The sequence below is a fragment of the Strix aluco genome, chromosome 6, assembly GCF_031877795.1.
Source record: "Strix aluco isolate bStrAlu1 chromosome 6, bStrAlu1.hap1, whole genome shotgun sequence".
NCBI classification, from domain to species: domain Eukaryota; kingdom Metazoa; phylum Chordata; class Aves; order Strigiformes; family Strigidae; genus Strix; species Strix aluco.
In genome coordinates this window covers 27,605,541-27,628,078 of record NC_133936.1, presented here as the reverse complement: position 1 = coordinate 27,628,078, position 22,538 = coordinate 27,605,541, and positions in this window count along the sequence as shown.

Sequence of the window (22,538 nt, the reverse complement as noted above, 5' to 3'; positions counted from 1 at the left end):
ATCTTTGCTCATGAGAAGTCCCTTATGCCAAGGACAATGAAGGAAATGCTGTAAACAAAAGTCTCCCCTGGGAAGCTGTGAAGGTCACAGCATGTGTGATGCTTCTGACACAAACCAAAGACAGGTCATGAAAACTTAAGTTGATACAACTTTCACCTTCCCACTGATACATCTTGTCATTACCACACTATCTTCAATACAAGCTACTACAATTTGCTTCCTTTTTACCTCTCTGCATACAATCCTTTGTAAAAAATACTTGTACTATTATGTTCATTATTTCTCTTAATATTTTGTGTGTGTCTGCTTCATAGCAGGGATTCATTTTCTAAATTTATTTAAACTCTTAATTGACAAGGTGGAAAGGAACATAGTCAAAGAAAATATACTAGCTGGTTATGATAGCACAGGAGTCCTGTGTCAGCAGCCTACTCCTACTTTTTTCTATACGGGAAAAGGTTATTTTTTATTAAGAAAGATATATTCCTGCTGTCTGTCAGTCAGGTACAGTACACAAAATATATGCTCTTAAGAAGCAGCAAATACCCACCTCTATTTTGAAATCCCAGACCACCTTGGTTCATCTTCAGTCAGAGTAGTCTATGTTCAAGAGGCTACTTCAGGATAGTTAAACCTAGCCTCCCTATTAGAATACAAAGGAGGATAGCAGATGCTTTCCTGCCAGCACACTTATCTGAGTGCCTACTGCTAGCCACTGCATAATTATATACCAGAGAAATATTAATTAATGTTTCTCACCCCATCTAAATATTATATAGCCTTAATAGTCCATACCATTCTCCTAGAAGTTAGGAAAGAAGTGCTATGTTTTTCTGCATTTTTCCACAAATAGCAATAGTTTCTCTTCAAACAATATTTCGTAATTCCTTTTTTTGTTTTCTTTTTAGAACAAGGTTGATTTCATATAAAGGGGCCTAGATGCTAATGCAAAGGAGACCAAAGAGGGTCTAATGCAAAGGGACCAAATTAAGGGAGGGTAGGGACTCATAGAAGCAAAACATCACAACGTCATCCCAGGCCTTCCTTTAATTTGGTGGCAGATTTTTAATAAATTTTTCTCAAGAGGTCCACGAGGGCTTCCAGCACATAAAATTTTCATTGTAAAACACAGAAGCTTTCAATAAATGCAAAATAAGCTCAGTGTGTAATGTGTATTTAGGCCAGTACTATCAATGAAAGAATACATACATGGCTGTGAAGTCCCTTGCGCCTTTCTGCTGAAACCAGGAATAGTGGCACCAACGCTCCTTGGAAAGGACACTATTTTTTTTTTTTAATCTGGGAGTCTCACATTTACTGGTCTACATCATGTTCCTGCCTCCTCTTCCTGTTCAGTTAAACCACACCCAGCCAATTCGTTCCTTTTTAGCTTCTATCACATTCTTGGACTCTTAAATACTAAGGGAAAGGCAGCTTTTTACTCTCACCATAGTAGCCTGGCTGACTATGCTGAAATAGTCCTCTCCTTTTCTCCCCATAATGAATGTGTGACACAGACCATGGTTACTCTACTTCGAAATTACATGCAAGGAAAGGTATGTTTCATGATGCTAAAATATGGTGTTTCCTCCCTTTTCAATTTTTAATGGGAATGGGATCACGACAGGAGTTTAGTGATGAAATAAGGGACAAATGCAAACCTTCTATCACTACCTTTATATAAATCAGCATAAGCAGACCAGAGGGAAATCAGATTATTTCTTATGTGGAGATGTCATCTATATATTCCTAACAGATATAGCGCATACATTTCCTCACCCTGAGCTTCGGAGCTGACCTAGGGAGACTGCCTCCAAGGAGAGGGCAGCTACGGTCAGTTAACTGGATGCCAACTGGTAAAATTGTCTTTTTAAAAGTAATTGACTATGACATTAGACAGCAACTAACCTCTTCAAGTTTCTGGATGTCAAATAGGCAAGCAGGGGGGTTATTCTGCAAGAGCTAATTCACTGTAGCATTCTGCTAAGCCAAAGTAACTCCACTGAGACAATAAAATCACAACGAAGATGTATTTTCTGTATTAAGTTGTAAGATACTCAGGAGTTTAGCTGTGGAAGTTGCTCCCACAGCATCCACTTGTTCCTGATGACTATGTGATACAAGTTAAATACAAGGGGAAAAGCAGCTTTTATGTTAAAATGAGAGAAACTCAGTCCCTGCACATTTATCATCCCATAGTGCTGACATTCTTCTATTGTACTGTGGAGATTAGAAAGCAGTTCTCCAAGACTCGCAGCTAAACAGCCCCACAGTGGTTTTCATTTATTTTTGTGGAAGTTGCAAGGCAAATAAACATGGTGCTATGAGAAGGGTCCTCAGGGAGCCCCATCAGTGGAAAAATTTTATCCACTGATAGCTGGGTTAATGTGAATGTAGAGGGAGAAATTCACTTTGCCTCAGTAACAAGAATTAGCTGCTAGAGAAAACCATTCCTTTAAGCAATCTGGATGGACTTCTTTTCTCTGTTTCAGAGTCCTCAAATCTCACTTGAGTACCCAGAGAGGCATGTACACTTCTGATTCATGTGTGAGCTTGTGCTATCCTGGTTTGCTGGGCTGAAATGTGATCAACCCAAGCATTGTGTTTTAATCCTCCAGCCTGAACAGCCTTAAAACCAATCTGAAATGCACTGAAATGATTTTGTAATCTCTGGGAGCATAACTTTAAAAGCATGCTAAGAGCTGGCAAAGATGCAAACATGCTGACTCTGTACAAAATGTTAATAGCACATCTCAAGCACAATTGTGTCTGTATCTCCTAAATTTTCTTTTCACAGTTAAAGATCATTAACTGAAATTAGGCCAAAAGAAGAGTGCTTGCAAGCAGGAAAACATAGCAGTTATCATATAAACTCTTCTTAAAATCAAGTCAAGTGTTTCAAGTACGTTGAAGTCCTAATTAATGCCTGGTGTAAATGCACTGTGTTTCCTTCTCTCAGCCAAAACATGTGTTGCTTCATTGCTGTAACCAAAGAAAAGAAAATTAATGGCATAATGGCATCAGGAACATGATTTTAAAACAGAATGGGTATCCCTTAGGTTTATTTTGCTCAGTGCTGCTTTTAAGGAACACACTGCCTTTTCTCAAGAAGTTCTGGGCAGGAAAATGTATGTATTTGGGGGGCAGACTGGACGTTTGCCCCAGAAGTGTTTGAGCTGCTGTTTGTCACCTGCATACCATACAGCTCCATTGCAGTAGCAGGTGTAGTTTCACCTTTCACAGGTGAAGTCTGCCTTCCCTGCAAGAGGAGCTTGCATAGATTTCGAGAGCATGAGGACTTGATTGCTGGTACTTCAAAGCCAACAAAACAATAAAGAATCTGACACTGATCCCACACTGCTATTCATGATACCGTATTCTGGTGTCAGATGAGGCTCAATACTAGCTTAAGTGGAGAGCAAAATCAACTTCCAAAAGCGAAAATGGCATACAGTATATTCATTTTAAATGATCTAGTGATGAGCTGGGTTTTTTTTAATTCCATTCAAATGAAATTTTCAGGGACACTGAATTTTAAATGTTATTAAAAGTAACCAACCTCACAACCTCTGCAGAGATTCCCCAAATTCTTCCTTGATTTCATAATTAAGCTAAACTAATATCCCTAGGACTGAATCCTTACCACAGGTGTGACTGGGTGTCCTTAAAAGACTGCATCAATAATTGCATGTCTCAATATAATATCTTTCAAAAAAAGTCTTAAGTACATGAGTATCTTACATACATTGTCCCATGTATTGTGGCATGTTCCTTCTCATATAAAGTCATTCATCTACTTAAGTGTTTCACAAGTAGGATTTGAATGCCCATGACAATGCTGCAATGAATTTTACTTTTTGCAGTAATTGAATTATTTGCATTTAATCAAAGTATGAATTGATTTATTTCATTTTATAAGTATTAATTAAAGAACATTGACCTTGTGTTAACATATGTTATTGACTGCTGGTAGTTGACACAACAGGTGGGTATGCTGTTTTATTTCGCTCTTCTATATTAATAGCCTAGAAAGTCATCATTCATGTTGGAAAATGCACAGACTTAAAAACAATTGCTATTTCAACCCTAGAGGAGATTCCATGAATACCCTACATTTAGCAGTCAGCTAATAGAATCAGTCTATCAGTTAATGGCTATAAATAATTGAGAGTGTAAGGTCATGAATTAGTGTTGATCTGGATTCACTCTGTCAAATACAATGATCTTATCATGATGTGAAACTGCTGACTGCATAATCAAGCTCTTAGCTTGCAAATCAAACTATTGATATTGTAAATGTTATTAAGAGCACCTGTAAAATAAATAAATTTTAAAAAATATTATGAAGCATCCAAATTGCTGCATTTCATACAGTTCAGCAGAGATTTTTAGCTTTCTTTTTCCTCTCTTTTTCATGTGTTTACCAAACTGTTACAAAACATATGCACTATTTTTAAGGAAAAATAACACAAGCCAAGCAGAAGGATCTATTCATGATCAGAATGCAATGGCCTTCATTATATTCCAGTTTGCTCATAAGTGACTGATCGAGAGTTAGCAGATGGTGTTTTCTTTCACCCCTTCGCCTTCCTCTTATTTAATTACTCCAACTTAGTTTATGTGCTGGCTCTATAATGCCTAATAAGCATGTATATGTGTAAGATCGTTGCTTCTATGATCTTCAGATCCAGCAATGCTTAATCTACCCTCACTCAAGTATTTTAGACCAAATATTTAAGCTATATGCTTAAGACCAGCCCAACCTCTTACACTTCATATTGCTCTTGGATGTATTTCCATCAAATGAACAACCTAGCATCCACCTAGGAAACTGTAGCACCTGTGGAAAATCTGCCTGATAAGTAATATATTATATTTAAGTGTCCTTCCTAGCAGCAACAGCTGCCATTAGTAGTGGCACAGAGGGACTCTGCAGGCCGCCTCATTAGGCTGTGAGGGGTCTCCTTGGTCTGGGAGGACAGTTTTCTAAGGGCTGATATAGGGCCAGGCAGGAAGGCAGCTTGCAGGTATGATGCTCTGGAGCTGTACAGAGATAACGCTGCCTCCATTTGGCATGCTAATTGAAACACATACTGTTACTCATAAATTGCAACAATCCCATTGCTATTTCCATAACAATCCTCTCTTCTTCCTCAGTCTCTAATTTTATCCCAACTCCAAACATTCAAAACATACCTGGACAAGATTCATAGTGGGCCCTGACTCTCATCTGATGATGCTTCTTTCCCTCCAAAGTCAGTTCTGATTCAAAACCAAATATTTCTCACAGCTGGTACCTCACCAGCAACCCTTTCTACCAGGAATTTGAGGTCCAGTCTTGGTGGATTTAAACCAGGTCATGACTCCTGAAAGCCCTCCCTGGTCCAGAGCCTGACAGAGCACAGCTCAAGGGGCACTGCAGAGTGGAGGGCCCCCTTTAGCAGAAAACCACCACACAACAATTCAGTCATGGTTGAGAAGACTGAGATTGGGAAAACATGAAGAATGTGGGATGAATAGAGACCTCTTCCATCTGCCTTTTCCTTGGTAAAATCTTGGGAAAGGAAGAGTCCACAGGTGGGAACATATACAACTTGTAGAGCCTGTGTGGGCTAGAGACAGAGTCATATCTCTGTTTTCCCCAGTCTGCTGCCTCCACTGCAATCTGGCAGATCTAGTTGTGCAGCAGTTAGATGAAGAGGTTTTGTCTCCCCAGATTGCTTTAACTTTATGATTCTGTCCTATTAACAGAAGTTCTGCAGGATCAGAAATTCAAATACAAGTTCATTTTAAAGCAATCAGCAAACATGATACTGACATAACTGTTTTTTCCATTACTAGGGAGAATTCAGAACTAACACATCCACAGCACCTAAATTCTGAAGAAATTACATTATTTGCTGAGTGATCTACTAGAGGACATCAAAGACACAACTAAACTGTGAATCTTTGTATTGAATCAAAATCAAGAGAACATTTTATTTTCTTCTTGCATCTGTTTCAGCACTGATTTAAGTAGCCCAAGTGAATTTAGTGATATAGAAACTGTGGAAAGATTTAATTGGCTGAAACTAATACAAATATTTGTCTCTAAGTGGCATGCATTATTTATATCAACTCAAATGTCCAGCAGATAAATTCTGCTTGTTTCAATTTAAGGCGCAGATTCCTGGAATTAGCCAAGTTCCTTTAGCAGCAATGTTTTAATCTGTGCCAAGACATCTGAAATTCTGGAATATCTGGAAATTTATTCATCTGACTTGCAATTTAGAAGGCTGAGCATGACATCAATTTATTTTTCTCTAAGGGAGCTTCAGGCATCTGATGATTACTAGACAAAGACCAGGCTTTTATTTTTTTCTTTCTCCTGACTTCACACTACTTCTGAGCTAAAGAAAATAACTATAAAGATGGTGCTTTAGAAATAGCTAATACAAGTCCTAACTCCCACCCCTGTGAAATCTCCCGATGCTCTATTAAGCTGGGTTTCTGGGTTGTTTCCACCTCGACAGCAGTATCATGGCCCCAGATAGTATCCATGATCTGGTTCATCGTGGTTAAAGATGGAGTTTTAGGTTTCTTGCCTGGTTTATTCATGATGTAATCACTACCTTTTGGATAAGCAGTTCACACAGTGGGTGTGAGGTTCAGCTCTAAGGACAGTGTTACACTGCATTAATCCAATGACTTTAATACCTTTACTCTTACTATCTTAAAGCGATGTAGCTGAGAGTGAATCAGGCTGAAGATTTTGCGTATAGGTGATTCCATTATTTTTATGAGGCCCTGCAGGCTCTAATTCTTTGCACCATGTGGGAGCTTTCCATGAATACAGAGTGCCATCTGTGCTTGGGTCTCCTTCCTTAAAGAAACATTTAGCTTTCTATTCATCCTTTCTGCATTCCTGGGGCTGAGCAGTGTGTGAGTGCGTTACTCCTTCCTCCCTTGTGTCACCAGAGTTTATTGATCAGCCTCAGGACTAAAAACACAGCAGAGAGCCCTGCTGTTTCCAGTAGCTGTTGCCTATCTTTTGAAGCAGAGATGAATGTTTGAGCCATAATGTATTCTTTCAACACGAGAGCATTATCCTATTGTGAAAAATAAATGCAAGAGATTCTCAAACTGGGAGGAGAAAAGGCATCGGAGCATCAGAAAGCTTGCACACCGAGCCTTTTGCTTCAGCTCTTGCAGCCTGAGCCTCTCCTATCTCTGACTAATTCTCTCCCTGTTCACCACAGGAATACTAATTGCCAGATGAAGCTCTTTGTTCAGCTAATGCTCTAATTGTTGCTTAGAAGAGGAATTGTCTTTTGCAATCATTTACTCCTAAGGAAGCTTGAAACCTTATTTCTGTGGTTGAGTCCAGAGAGTGCACAGTTATAAAGCTTCTGAAATTACCAGACCAGAGTCACTGGGTCAAAAAAAGCCCCAATTCTTTCTGAAATGGGTTGTTCAAATCCAGATATGTAACATTTTTCCTTAAATACAGGTGAGCTGAGACAACATTAAGTGCCTTGCGTCATTCTGTTATGACACAAACCACAAGACATCTGGAGTTTCAGTATGAACAAGAATCCAGAATTTCAGATATGCATCACAGTCATGTTTGACTTACCAGCACTAAACCACGAGAGCCTATAAAAGCTACCTGAAAACAAGAAACATTAAAATAGAAAAGCACAATCTTAATAGATATGCATGAATGTGTACCTATTCTGCAGCCCACTAAAAACAAGAGCACCTATTTGGGCATAAGTTCAGTTTCTTCAGCTTTTTCAATGATTAGGATTTGTGACACTCTACCTGAACTCAAGAATATGCATTAGCACAAGCACACACACAAATGTATGCCTGGAGTGTAAAAAAAAAAAAAGTCCTAGTTTCTCATGAGAAAAAACACACATAAGTATGTAAGACAGAACAGAATAAAAGTAGAAGAAATGAAGAAATATGTACCACTACAAACAGGTCAATAAACTGGTGCCATATTATATATAAGGATAAAACCAGTACAGGAGAAAGTCTCATAAGTAATTAAGAATTCAGAGACTTTTTTTTGCCTGAAGGCACTTCCTGGGCATCTTTCATACCTTACAGAGGACTCTTTAGTGCATGCTCTGCTGACTGCAATCCTAGGCATGGTAACTACCAGATGTCATCCATTCATTAAGACTGAAGTGGTCTAATGAAAAGCAAGATTTCTTAAGATTGTTGGTAGTATAAAATAAAACAAGACAAAAATATGTGTAAATATGCTGCTAATGTATTGGGTAGTGCATTCTAGAACTAGTTACAGTATATAATAAACATCCTACTTATTTTCTTACAGAAATGTTTCTTCCTCTCTGACCTACCAAACCTTCGAGCATTAGACTGATCCACTTTCCTTTTTCTTGAGTTTTCAAAGCTTGGTAATTAATACCTTTAAGTTTCTTTTATGTGGTCAGGTTTCTTATGAGATCATGTAACTCCTGTGGTCTCATCCCAGATTTGCTCAGGGTGTGACTAACTATTCTCGGTTCATGGCTGTATCACCTTTGCCTCAATAAACCAGTGTGAATGCTGACTCTTGCAACCACTCATTTCCAAATATAAACCTGCATACTCTCACTGTACTTTGGGGACGAAGGAGGTGGCCATGGAAGAAGCCCTGTAAGGACAGCAGTCATGCTTGTAAGTGCTTGCTGTCCCTGACCAAGAATGTTAGAGATTTCATTACCTTTAACACTAATTCTGTTCTGTATGAAGTATGAATTACTGATTAATGAACACCAATCTGTTCCAACTACATCCTACACCCCATATGGCATATAAAAAGCCCTCTTAAAAATAAAGTTATAAAAAGAGATCTACTAAATCATAGCCAAACCCATGACTAAAGTAGGGTTTTTATCTATAATCTCATGACTTACTACATTATTCAAAATAGTTTTAAAAGTGACTAACAAGGATTCAGATGCTTCTTTGGGAAACTGCCTCATTCCCCAAAAATGACATTATCAAATTTTCCCAGATATTCAGGGCAATTATTGTATTCCTTTATAGTAGATGTTGGTATTGAGTCTAGAAGAATAATAGGTAAGATACACAAAAAAATGTTCTACATAAGCCAAAAATTCCCTGTGCTGAAAATCCATTTTAAGGAATAAGGAGAAACATGTTCTCTCAATAGTTATCAATGATGATTGGACCACATTAGATGTACTTTTTTTCAGTAATGCAGCTATGTCTCTGATAACTTACTCAACAATTTGTTTCCATTTAATGTCTTCTTCCTTAGCAATGCCCAGAGCAATGTTATTGGCAGTCTATGGCATATGATAAAATAACAGCTGTTAGCAACAGCATTTCTACCTCAGCTATGCAAAAAGGAGGCAAGGAAACAGTAGCTGGAAGCTGTTTGAAGACCTAGAGCAGGCTACTAGGCACATCTGGAATGAGATATAGCTCTCCTGAGCCATGTCTAGATGACACACAGCCCCAAGGACACCAACTGCCCTAGGCTCCTGGTTGTCCAGACTGGGAACCTGGTGACTGTGTGCTGCGGCTCCCCTCTCTTCAGCTTTCCAGGTCCCTGCCAAAGAAGCCAGGGCACGGTGAGAGGCAGGCTGTCTGTTACAGACTTCTCCTAACCTCCAAATGAAGTGTGCCAGTTCAGACATAGCCTTGATGTCTTGCCTCCATCTTTATGCTTGTGTCCTTAAGTTTATGGGGGGTGGGGTTTTAAAACACTCAGACAAATAATTTTGGCATCAAGGATAATAAAAAGCCAGGGGTTCATGCAATAAGTCAAGCCCTACACAACAGTTACACTTGTTTTCAATGAATAGGAGCAAATGTGACTATTAGCAGAGACTCAGTCAGTTTTGCATAAGATATATCTAAAGCAGATTAAATCAGCATGCAAACATATACAGAGTAAAAACCTCGTATACAATCAATCTTGTTCATGCCAAACTCCAGTTCCAAAAAAATGGAAAGTTAGTGGAAATACTGTTGGATGTTATAACCCGAATAAAGGGTAGAGTTTTATTGGGTAGCATTCACTTACTTATATAGTAGGACTTATATTGTGGTTTATAGGCTGGTTGGGGTCTTTTTGCTTCTGACTTTTTCAAAGAATACAGGATCACTGAACTTAAATGTTTCCCTGTCATCCACAAATAGTCGTTAAAATCATAGATTGTTTTATCTCTTTTCAGGATTTATTTGATTTTAAAAAGTATATATTTGTTTATATACACATATTCCATAAGCGTTACTTTTTCTATAATATTTGAAAGACCTGCAGGTGATATATAGATCATGTATGACTTACCCTGGACAGGGGACATAAGGTACTTATCAAAATTCAGCCCTGTTATTGCCTCTCCTTTTATTTCTGTCCACTATAGCAAAAAGCTTTGTATGCCCTTCCAGTAAAGGAGGCAAGGCTGGCTAGCAGTCAGTGTGACAGAAGGAAAGCAGTGCAGCAGAAAATTGGATAACAGGATAAAAAACACAAGGACCACAGGAAGCCCATCAAAACTGCCTCCTCTTGTCAAAAAACAGACAAGTGACAAGTACAAATATAAAGTATTATCCACAATTCAGTATTTCTAATGATATCACAATTACAGTCCTGCTTCCTATAGGCAACCACTTAACTTTTTAGGCTTGACCTTACAATAGCAAACCAAATGTGGTGTGACAAAACAAATCTGTGCAAGAATTGTTTGCAGTCAGACATCTGACTATACAGTCCCAAACTTTTTTTTTGTTATTTTCCCTTAGAAAAAAGTGTTTAAAGAGTATTGCTCAGTCACTGATCTAAAAAACATGTTGACTTAAGACCATGTACATATTTAGTGATTCCAGATCGTGCATCAGAAAGAGGCAGGCAATTTAAATTGTCTGCCAACAGTTCAAGACTGTGGCTAATTCATTACTCACACATCTCTAGTTGGAGTACTAATTTAAACTCATGTGTGTCATATTAATTGTAATCTTGTTTCAAAGTGACAAGATAAATATCTCAAGGTACATAATATATTATGGACATAGGTCAAAACAAATGAGTGTCTAAAACAGATTAACACTAAATACATGCAATATGTCATGTTTGTAAATTAAGAAAGGATAAATTACATTAACATTTAACAGATTGTTCATTACATTTCATCTATGCTTAGGCTTAAATACACTAACAGATACTTTTCCTGTATATAAAGTCTCCTTAAACAACTCATACAGAATATTTAGAATTGCATACTTGGGATACAGAAGCCGCAGTTTCTGGATGCTGTAAAGGACAGTGCACAGTACTACAGGATAAACAGACCTGGCATCCTGTTGTAGTTTCCTTGGTTTATTCTTATTAGTAGGAGTGTAAAAGAAAAATTCAAACATATTCTGTCCTTCTCTCTTTCCTTCCTGTTACAAGATTAGTTACACATGTTGGAGACCAGTGGTTTAATTCAAAAGCAGTCTTGGAGATTTTCTTAATAAGGAAAGCTTTGAGCTGCTTCATCAGTTCAATCACCTGAGCAATACACTGTCGTTATTGCACTTACAGAGCAATATGTCCTGCTTCAAGGACAGCCAGTATCATCTGAGGGCAACCAGCCCCCAGGACATGCGCTGCTACAAGCCCCACCTAAAAGCAAACCCTTTGCTGGGTTCAGAAACTCACAGGAATGTCTTTGAGAGTGCTCCTAGGTATAAAACTAACAAAGATGTATAAGGAAATAAATATAACTGTTCCTGTTACTGTAGAATTTGATCTATCGAAGAGAGTTTATTCATATTTCTATTGTCAAAAATGTGTGTTAAAAAGAAAGGAGGTATCTCTATATTCACTAATATTCAGAAATGGGACCCTTTGTAAAAATCTGCATGTATGATTTATGTATATCTGATTTATGGATTCATCCTTTTTGCCACCTACATAAGAAGCATATTTTACATTTAAAACTTCAGCTGCTATCCAGTTTCCTGGTTTGATATTATCACTTAAATACTATTTAAAATATATTTTCTATTTCTAGGGATGGTTCTCCCAAGTTTTTGGGAGAAAAGAGATTCAGTTACAAAGGTAATTCCAAAGAAACCTGGATTAGGAGTCCAGCTTCCACAGAATTTATGAGACAAAAAGAGACAGAAGATGACTTATTATATCACAGTAAATAAGTATTTCATATCATTGTAACTAAATCTGCACTAAAATTTCTAGCCGTTAGTGTATTTTTCACCAAAATGTACATATAGACCAGTTCTTGTGTACTTCCAAAAGCAAGTATAATCCTATTGATTCAATGAATCTGTTCATATAGCTAAAAATAAGTAAGCAGGAAGCCTTAACACAACCCATGTTTTAACCAATTCACTGAAAACAACAATAATTTCTGGTTGAAATCACTGATCATGCTGATTTGATCAGATAAATGGTTGTTTTTTTCCCTTGTCATGTAAGGATTTCATTGATAGAATGAATAATAATAAAAGGATTGACTTAATTCCAGATGACATTTTAATTCATTCAATTTTAGTCACTCTGGTAATAAAGCTATAACACTGGTTTCAGATAAAGAAAATTTGATGTGAACTATGTACTGAATGGAGGCTTTTCCATCACTAACTCATGCTGTCATATATCCACCTATTTCTACAGAAGACTGATGTAGCCTCATACTTGTTAATTACTACCATTTAAAAATAATAATTTAAATCCCTTTGCTTTTGCCATATAAATATAATTCCTTATATAAATAAGGACAGCCATTTAGATGTATTTGTTTGGATATGTATGTCATCTGTATTTCATTTCACTGTATTTCATCTCTCTCTTAAGGCATCGTGATGCTTCTCACCCTGCTTTACTATCCACCCTGACATCTGTCAGTAGGATAGCAGCATTGTTAACACAATTCATGTATCAGTCACTGGTTGTTGTCATCTCTTGCTATTTCCAAACCCCTTTTCTTAAAAATCGACGAATTTTCATGGAAATGTACAATGGCTAATTGGAAACAGCAACAACTCTAACTGTGCGATAAAGGACGGAAGGAACAGAAATAGGTGGGATAAATCAGACTTCATTGCTTACTAATGCAGATGTCAGTACATATGCATAAACAACTTTTCCTTACTTGCAGATGTCTTCTTCTGCTCAGTGGTAAAAACAGAAGCAAAATTGAAGCCTTTTCTGCTGCTATATGCTAAACATGGGTCACTGGTATTCAATAAAATGGGCAGTTACCTCAGTGTTAGTAAGGCCAATGGAATAGAGTCTCATTCCTCATGTCTGAAACCCCTGGGTAACAGGGCTGTGGGGGTTATTCTGATTAGAAATACATTTGCTACGTGTTTTGAGTGTAAGTAGTCTTTTGTAGACATAATATTATCTGGTTTCCGTGGAATTTCATCTGACTCTCACAGGGAAAAGATCCTCCAGTTCTTTTGATAGTTTACAGTTGGATTACCTCATGCTAGATTACCTCATGCTAGTGATATCTCTCAGACACTGGCTGATGCTTTAAGGAAAGCTGTGCCTAGACCAGTCTTCCTCACTCAAGCAGGTAATATCAGACTGACAACACGGAATGATGAAACACAAGCTGGAAGATCACATTTGGAATCAGTAATGTGCAAGGCAGAGGGAGGGTCAGCACACATAGGAAGACAAATATGGAATATAAAATGCAATAATTTTAAAACTTTCTAAAAGTCAGTACAGAGTTAAGCAGTCAGCAAAGTTGTGAAAAAAGACATCCCAAACTAGATTAATTTTGTTTCTCAGAGTATTCCTTTCCACTACTTTTGACTGAACTGAAATATTATGGCATTATTTTTTGTCATATCAAGAGAGAATGTTTATTCAACAAACTAAAATTTACAGATAAATTCAATCTAACAAAACAGTCTAAAATGTGCATGAAAAAACAAGTGAACTTATAAATGTAGCACTCAGCAGAAGTGTTCTTGTGCCCAGCAGACATATATCTGATATGCCATCAGGTTATGATCATGGAGATAAAATTCTTTTATGAGCATAGTATGCGAGTTGATTAATGAGGCGGAGCTGTTGAATGACCTCCAAAGGTCCCTTCCAACTTGAATTATTTTATGAATATTGATATCAGATTACTTTTGCGTAAGTGTCCTAGGTCATTGGAACTGCAGAAGGAGCAAACCTGAGGGCAAAAATGCGATCCAAAGAGTACCCTCCAGGGAGTCTTAGTAGAAATGACAGGAAAATTTAATGTTTTTAGGCAGGAGCAAAAGCATCTGCTTTGCATGTCTGGGGAAGCTAGAACACAATAGAATAGGGTATTGCCAGTGAGCTCTCAGAGAAAGTGAAAGATGGCCAGCAGAAGTCTTTCACAAACAACTCCTTCCCATGTTCTGTTGGATAGCAAGATATGTGGAAACAAAACCTGTGTAGATTGTTTTATTACTTCAAAAATACATTTTTCGTCAAATGTTTCATGTTACTTCAAGATTCACTTCGATACTTCGAGTCTGCTCTCTCATTGCTGTAAGGGCTCCAAAGAAAGTGCAACAAAAGGTCAGTGCCTTTAGTCTACAGCAGGGCAAACTTCTGCACTTTTTAAAAATCATTTGTGTTAGCAAACCTAAAAATTTTGAGTCAAGCACCTTCCTCAAACGTGCTGAAATAAATGGAGATTGCATACTGTATTTAAACAGGCAGAGAGATCAGGGGTCAGAGACACTTTTTGAAGCAATAATGACAACACGTGCAACTTTTTTTTCCCCGAGAAGTTCTTAGATCTTGACCTTTTGAAAGCAGTGAAGCCATTTCTCTTATTTGTTGGTTTTAGGAGGATTTTGAACTACACTGAGCAGATGCTAAAACAGATGGACACTGTCTTCTGGAATAGTAGGAAAAATATCTGATTATAAAATGTCATGCTATTGTTTCTTCTTTTTTTCCAGCTGACTAAGCTAAGAAAGGACTTTTCCTTATGTCAATACTACCTAAATAGCTAGGTCCTGGCCCTGCTCCATTACTCTTTTCCTAAAAAGTGATCTCACACTGGGTAGCCCCAACCTCTGTTTTCCCCTGGGGAGGAGCATTTCAGGGTGGCAAGAATCACAGTGGACTGTAGCTGGAGTCAGAGCAATCTCAAACAGGCAGGAAGCCCTATGGGGACGGTGAACCCTGCTCTGACTGGGGATAATAATAACAACTTGGCAGGCTGACATGATTGCTATATTCTTTCACCACCTGAGCTAAATGTCTTTGTGGGATCTCAGCAGGACTAGGAGAAGGAAAAAAGAAGAGATGCTACTCCTCACCTCTTGATGGTATCTTTTGAATGATGAGGAAAAGGCTGAGGTGCTTAATGCCTTGTTTGCCTCAGTCTTTAATAACAAGACTAGTTATACTGAGGGAATCCAGCCTCCTCAGCCAGAAGACAGAGACTGGGAGAACAACCCCCCCACAATCCAGGAGGAGATAGTCAGTGACCTACTGCATCACATAGACATACACAAGTCTATGGGACTGGATGGGATACACCCAAGGGTGCTGAAGGAGCTGGCTGGGGTGCTCACCAAGCAGCTTCCCACCATTTACCAGCAGTCCTGACTGACCGGGATGTTCCTGACAGATTGGAAATTGGCCAGTGTGATGCCCATATATAAAAAGGGTCGGAAGGATGATCCGGGAAATTACAGGCCTGTCAGCTTGACTTTGGTGCCCAGGAAACTGATGGAGCAGCTCATCCTGAGTACCATCACACAACACATGCGGGACAACCAGGTGATCAGGCCCAGTCAGCATGGGTCTATGAACGGCAGGTCCTGCTTGACAAACCTGATCTCCTTGTACAATAGGGCAACCTGCTTATTGGATGAGGGAAAGGCTGTGGATGATGTCTACCTTGACTTTAGTAAGGCCTTTGACACCATTTCCTACAGCATTCTCCTGGCAAAACTGGCTGCTCGTGGCTTGGATGGGCACACGCTTTGCTGGGTAAAAAACTGGTTGGATGGCTGAGCCCAAAGAGTTGTGGTGAATGGGGTTAAATCCAGTTGGCGGCCAGTCATGAATGGTGTCCCCAGGGCTCGGTTTTGAGGCCACTCCTGTTTAACATCTTTATTGATGATCTAGATGAGCCGATTGAGTACACCCTCAGTAAGTTTGCAGACAACACCAAGTTGGGTGGGAGTGTTGATCTGCTCGAGGGTAGGGAGGCTCTGCAGAGAGATTGGACAGGCTACATCGCTGGGCTAAGGCCAACTGGAGGAGTTTCAATAAGGCCAAATGCCAGGTTCTGCACTTCAGCCACAACAACCCCCAGCAGCGCTACAGGCTTGGGGAGGAGTGGCTGGAGAGCTGCCAGTCAGAGAGGGACCTGGGGGTGTTGATTGACAGCTGGCTGAACATGAGCCAGCAGTGTGGCCAAGAAGGCCAATGGTATCCTGGCTTGCATCAGAAATAGCGTGGCCAACAGGTACAGGGAAATGATCTTACCCCTGTACTCAGCACTGGTGAGGCCGCACCTTGATTACTGTGTTCAGTTTTGGGCCCCTCACTACAAAAAGGACATTGAATAACTTGAGCATGTTCAAAGAAGGGCAACGAAGCTGGTGAAGGGTCTGGAGCACGTCGTACGAGGAGCGGCTGAGGGAACTGGGGTTGTTTAGTCTGGAGAAGAGGAGGCTGAGGGGAGACCTCATCGCCCTCTACAACTACCTGAAAGGAGGTTGCAGAGAGCTGGGGATGAGTCTCTTTAACCAAGTAACAAGCGATAGGACAGGAGCTAATGGCCTCAAGTTGCACCAGGGAAGGTTTAGACTGGATATTAGGAAGCATTTCTTTACAGAACGGGTTGTTAGGCGTTGGAATGGGCTGCCCAGGGCAGTGGTGGAGTCCCCATCCCTGGAGGTGTTTAAGAGTTGCATTGACATAGCACTTAGGGATATGGTGTAGTTGGGAACTGTCAATGTTAGGTTAATATTTGGACTAGATGATCTTCAAGGTCTTTTTCAACCTAGATGATGCTGTGATTCTGACTACTGCTTGCCCAGGGGCTGGAGATGCTGTTGCTGTTAATAAAAGCCTCCCTAAAGATCCCACATGCCCTTCCTCCTGCATCAGCCAAACTGTTTGCCATTCAAAATTGGTGCATGGGGTCATCTTTGTTGCTTGTACATAGCTGTTTCATCTCCAAATTCAACCAGCTTGAAAGGAAACTTATGTTGATGACTAGTCTAACTTGTATCATAGCTAAAAGAGTCTCCTAATATTGGAGTTACATGGTAGAGATCTGCTCATGGAGGGGTTACACATTGTGAACAGAGCACATGGGGGGAAAAGGGGGGTTTGGTAACTGATCTGAGTTCTGATTTTTCCTCTTCTATGGATGACTCATCTCTTCATGTTTTGTCTGTAAGTTAGATAATGGGCTGTTCAATAAACCAAGCAGTTTTTCTCAGGCTCTTCAGTAACATTTGTTATATCAGCTGACAGGAAAATTCTCTGGTCTATTTCCTCCATCACACCAAACTGCCTTTTCCTTTTAATAACTGTTCTTTCTGTTGTCTTCTGTTCCTCTGTGGTTTGATTTCTACCCCTTGCTTCCAAACAACATGAGAAACAATTGCAAAGTGTTAGAATCATAGCCCTGTGAATAATTGAGTATGTGCTTGATTGACTAAATCAGAAAAAGATTAATTTTAAGACAAGCTAGAATAAAAATCTGAAAATTCAATTTTATATACAGTGAAATACTTCACTCATGTCTAAATGGAATACTTTGTTTCCTATTTTTAGGTGTCTAAAATTTAACAGGATAGATCTATTTTTACACTGAAATTCAGTTCCTACAAGATAAACTGTTTTGATAGTGGAAGTACTTTGGTTTTAAATTTTTCAGCAAGATGTTTCAACTTTGGGTTGTTTTGGAGTTCTGTTTTTCTTCACTGAAAACAATCAAAATGAATTCAGGAAGTGCTTTGTTCATCTCAAAGTGGTAATTTGGGGTGAAAAACATTTCAGGCAAAAATATTCACCCATCTCCTGTTTGAAACCAGTTTCTTTGTGGGGATGATTTAGAGTAAATGTGAAAATTTTGCTTCTGGACCCAGTTTATCCTTTGGCAATGTGGAACCATGCTGTGGGTAGATTCTTCTGATGATCTTTTTTGAGGCAAACCTGAAACATATCTGGAGTATGCCGTCTGGTGGCCTTGTAACTTCTATGAAGTGAAGTGCACGAACTTCTGGAAAAGTGAAATTTTAGTCTAACTGAAATTGCATCAATTGCAATATAGTCTGGATTTTAAACTGCTCATAAAGTTGCTGCATGAACTGTTTAACAACTTAATCAAAAAAAGGAACAGCTTTTTTTGCTACACGATCATTTTGCTAGATCCATTTAAAACAATGGTAAACTGACAATAAATAGACAGACTACAAACATGAGAATACTGATGCAACTAAGGTATTTCCTTGCAACAATATGGTCATGTTAAGTCATAACAGTGTCAGCTGAAGACTGAGAAGAACTTCTAGCCTCTTTAGAGCAATGACTTTTTATGCCAGTTTGGAAACAGAACAAAGAAGTTAACTATCATGTTAAGCACATAACACTGCAGTGGAATAAGAGTCTACCTTAGAATTTATGCCTTTTTCTTCTTACATTTAATTCTGTACAGAAATATGAAATAGCCACTTCTTTTCCATTGTGGTTTGTATCCACAAGTATTTAATATTTTTATTCTAGGATAAGTCATATTCTCCATGCTCTTATTCTCATAAAATTTACATGGAAAAATTACTGTGTACTTCCTAACATTTTTATCATGCAATAACCAAGTCCAACTTTTTAACACCTCCATTAAGCTGAAAATATTCATAATATCTTTAACCTTATTCTTCTCACCTTTGCCTCAGTATGCTTCTTGTCACTTTTTTTTTTTTAGGATTATATGCTCCAGCTAAATCCTTAATTTGATTTAAGAATCATACCAGTGGCCTCATTCTACTCTTTTTATACTCTATAAATTAAGAAGAGAGTGTAATAGTCTGTCAAGCAATTGTTCTATCTATCTCAGAAGTGACCCAGATAGGGAGATCAATAACCACTGGATTTCACAATGCTTATCTTTGTTACAGTATGCTTGTATCATTTTGAAACAATGCACCTACCTCCCTTCCTTCTTTCCATGTGAAGAGTTCCTTTCATGTGAGAACAGAAAAAATATAGTGAGGAACTGAGAAGAAACCAGGAACAAACTACTGTGGCTAAAACAACACATCAGACTTGTTACACCAAAGAAACCATAGGAGGCAGTTGCAAGAGTGTTTGAGCTCCTTCAGCACAGCTCCCAGCAACTCCCACCCCCGTTGCTCTTCAAACAGCTGTGGGCTATTAGAAAGGATCTTGAGCTGAACTGAAGAGCCCTTCTTAGGGTCATTTCTTATCACAGAACTGTTAACGAAAACCTGATGTTGCTGGAGAAATGTTTATTACAAAGGAATGATATTTCACTGCTGCTTGGTGGGTGTCATAAGCTACCAAGTGTTCTGTCTCTTATCTGTATCCTATTGAAAAGTTAATTATATACCACCACCTTCTTGCGATCCCTTAAGACCAACAAACAATAATCTTTGCACATAATTGCTGGGTTTATGAAATCTTTTAAAATACAGTTAGATAAAAGCAGATAAAACAAAATTTGTTCACCTTTTAAAAATGTAAGACTTCATGGATAATTAAAAATACAAATATTGATTATCTCAGGAAAAAAACCCCAGCTTGAACAATTCTAGAATGATACTGTTAAATCATCAAATACTGGTAAATTAAATGAGTGAGTGGTAAATGTCTAAATTAGTTCTAAGCACCCTTGAAAAACTCGTTTCACCAAAGGGCTAAAGTTCAGCAGCATACTAGGCACAAGGTCAAATGTCAGTGAATTTTAGAACTTCACACAAGATCAGTGTGAGTCCTGAAGGATTGAAAAAGTGAAAATACAGGACTTGAGTTCTGTGCTCTTGTAAATGTTTAGTAGCAAAGCACATTCTCTTTGGTCAGTGCCTTAAGATACATTAAGAAAGTCTTCTGGAATTAGTCATTGGTAATGACATCTGCTCCAATACAGCAATGACGGGAAGAAAAGCAGAGTGAAAACTGCTTGCCACAGAAAACATGCAAAAAAGTGCCAATTATTTATAAAAACAAGAAAACCTCCCAAGCTGGTCCCAAACCTCATCATTCTACTCTATCATTAAGAAGCTGTAGAGAAAAAAAAGTACATTTTTCCTTCCAGTGTACAAAGAGTTTCCAATTCTACTGTGCAAAGCAAAAAAATGTATCACATTTTGATAGCTTGTGGTACTGAGTCATGAGAAGGTATATAAATATTTATACATGTTAGTCATTACTAGACAATAGATACTTTCAGTGAGATATATCCCAGCTGGGACACAAGCAGCATCAAGTATTAATGTTCAAAATCTTATGTTTGGGATTAAAACTCAATGAAAGAGAAAAAATATATCAGATCTATACTGGAATAAAATACATAGTTGTTTTTTCAAGTCCCAGCACCAACTCAATCAATCATGAGAGCCTATCTGGAGCCATACTTGCACAAATACTAAAGTATGTATGAGTGGTACGTAACAGGATCATATTTTCTATGAAGTTTTAATGAAAAGGAAGAGATTCAGCTAGAAAATAAAAGGCTGTCAGGGAAGAAAAAAAAAAGAGGTAAATATGCATCCTTATTAGGAAAAAGAGAGGCTTTAATCCTCATTCATTGTAGAACATAATCGCAACAGCTGCTATTACTGTATCTTTATTTATAAAAGAAACTAAAAGTCTCCAAGTGTTTTAAAAGCTGGGATTCTCACCCTGAGGAATACCAGAGCGTGACAAGCTGCACCCTACAGATAGATCTCAGGGCTACATTATGTGGTACAGAAATAAAAAAAAAAAAAGCTCTGCGCTTTTGGAAAACCAGCACACTGTGGTTTTATATGCCGGTCTTTGCATTGTCAGAGGAAGCTTATGAAGCTATTAAGTAACCTAGACAGAGACCCACAAGTTCATGAACTGATGTTTACTTATGTAAACTGGCGGTTAAAAGAAAAATAAATGAACTAGAGTGAGTAGAGAAGCATCCTGGCACAATTTGCATTCTGCAAAACCTGCATTTAAAATTAGTGTGTTAATTTAAAACCTGGACTACAACTGGGTATCAGAGACTGAAGTACAGTGGGACAGTTGAAAATTTCTGTAGAGCATGGTAAAATTTGTTGAAGGCTAAAACGCATCTTTTGCAATTCTGTAAATACTTCCTTGCTGTTATCATTAGTATTTATATTGTTGTCTCAGTGAATGTGTTTGCAATTTCACAATTTTCTTAGCTTCAAGAAATCAGAGCTGTGGGTTTTGAATCGTGGAAAAACAGCCCTTACAAAATCCTCTGTTTCATTACACAGGACCTATTTTGCTAGAACAAACAGAGCATGTCAAATGTCATAAGTGGAAGAAGGTTTTAAGCTTTGTCTGGGACAAATTTTGCCGAGCAGGAATAGCTTGCTTTAGCATTTCATTTGTGCCAGTGTAGTTAGTGTCTGATCCAATTTGGATGGAAACTATCTGTTCCAAATGTTCAGCAGATGGAAGGGTGGTGAGTAGTCACAAGAAACAGGTTATTTCTATTACAATAAATTGCTCGGAAAACCAGGTATTCCTCCACTGCCACTGACAGATATCATTATAGCACAGTGCCTGTAAATCAGGTAGACTACTGTCATCCCAAATGTAAGGTCTCTCACTGTGGGTAGTAGCACTTTGTAAAAACCAGTTGCTTTCCAAATGCTCTGCTCATTGCTTGTGCTCAGGGCTATGGTTACATTGTGAGGAGTTCGCCTGACATGTTCTGCCGTCTCTTCAGAGCAGGGTAAAGCTCACTGATTTGAACTGGAGATTCTGCCACTATGACTGTATGTTCAGGCCCCTCTCTGTTTCACTGTTACCTTGGAAATTTCTTGTATGAAGTATTTCATAGTACTGTTGCTGCTGCTTTTACTATTAAAAATAAAAGGTACCAAGGGCAAAGGAACAGAATCAGTATCTCTTTCTTTTCCATACAATCACTTGTAATTCTCCTGGCGTGAGAGCTGCCAGACACTTTGACTCATGCAGTCAGAGCTAATATACCAGTGTAAAAATAAGAGATACTGAGACGGCAGGAAGTGTTCCAGAAAAGCAGTCTGATCTTCACACAGCTTCTTTTCTCCTTTCTTCTACTTGGCATGCTGTATTTTGCAGCTCATTAGTTATCATATGTTGTTCACTTTGCTCTCTGATTCTCATGATAAATACCTCTGGTAAGGAAGAGCACAGCTCAGAGAATCTGCCTCCCCATTTTGAGTACACTGAAGAAACTACTTTTAACCCCATCATCCTCAGTCTCAGATTGCAGTTGTGTCTTTGAAGTCCTCATCTCATATTCCATTTGCTGTTGCTTATTTAAAAAAAAAAAAAAAAAAAAAAAAGAAAAGAAATACTATAGCAA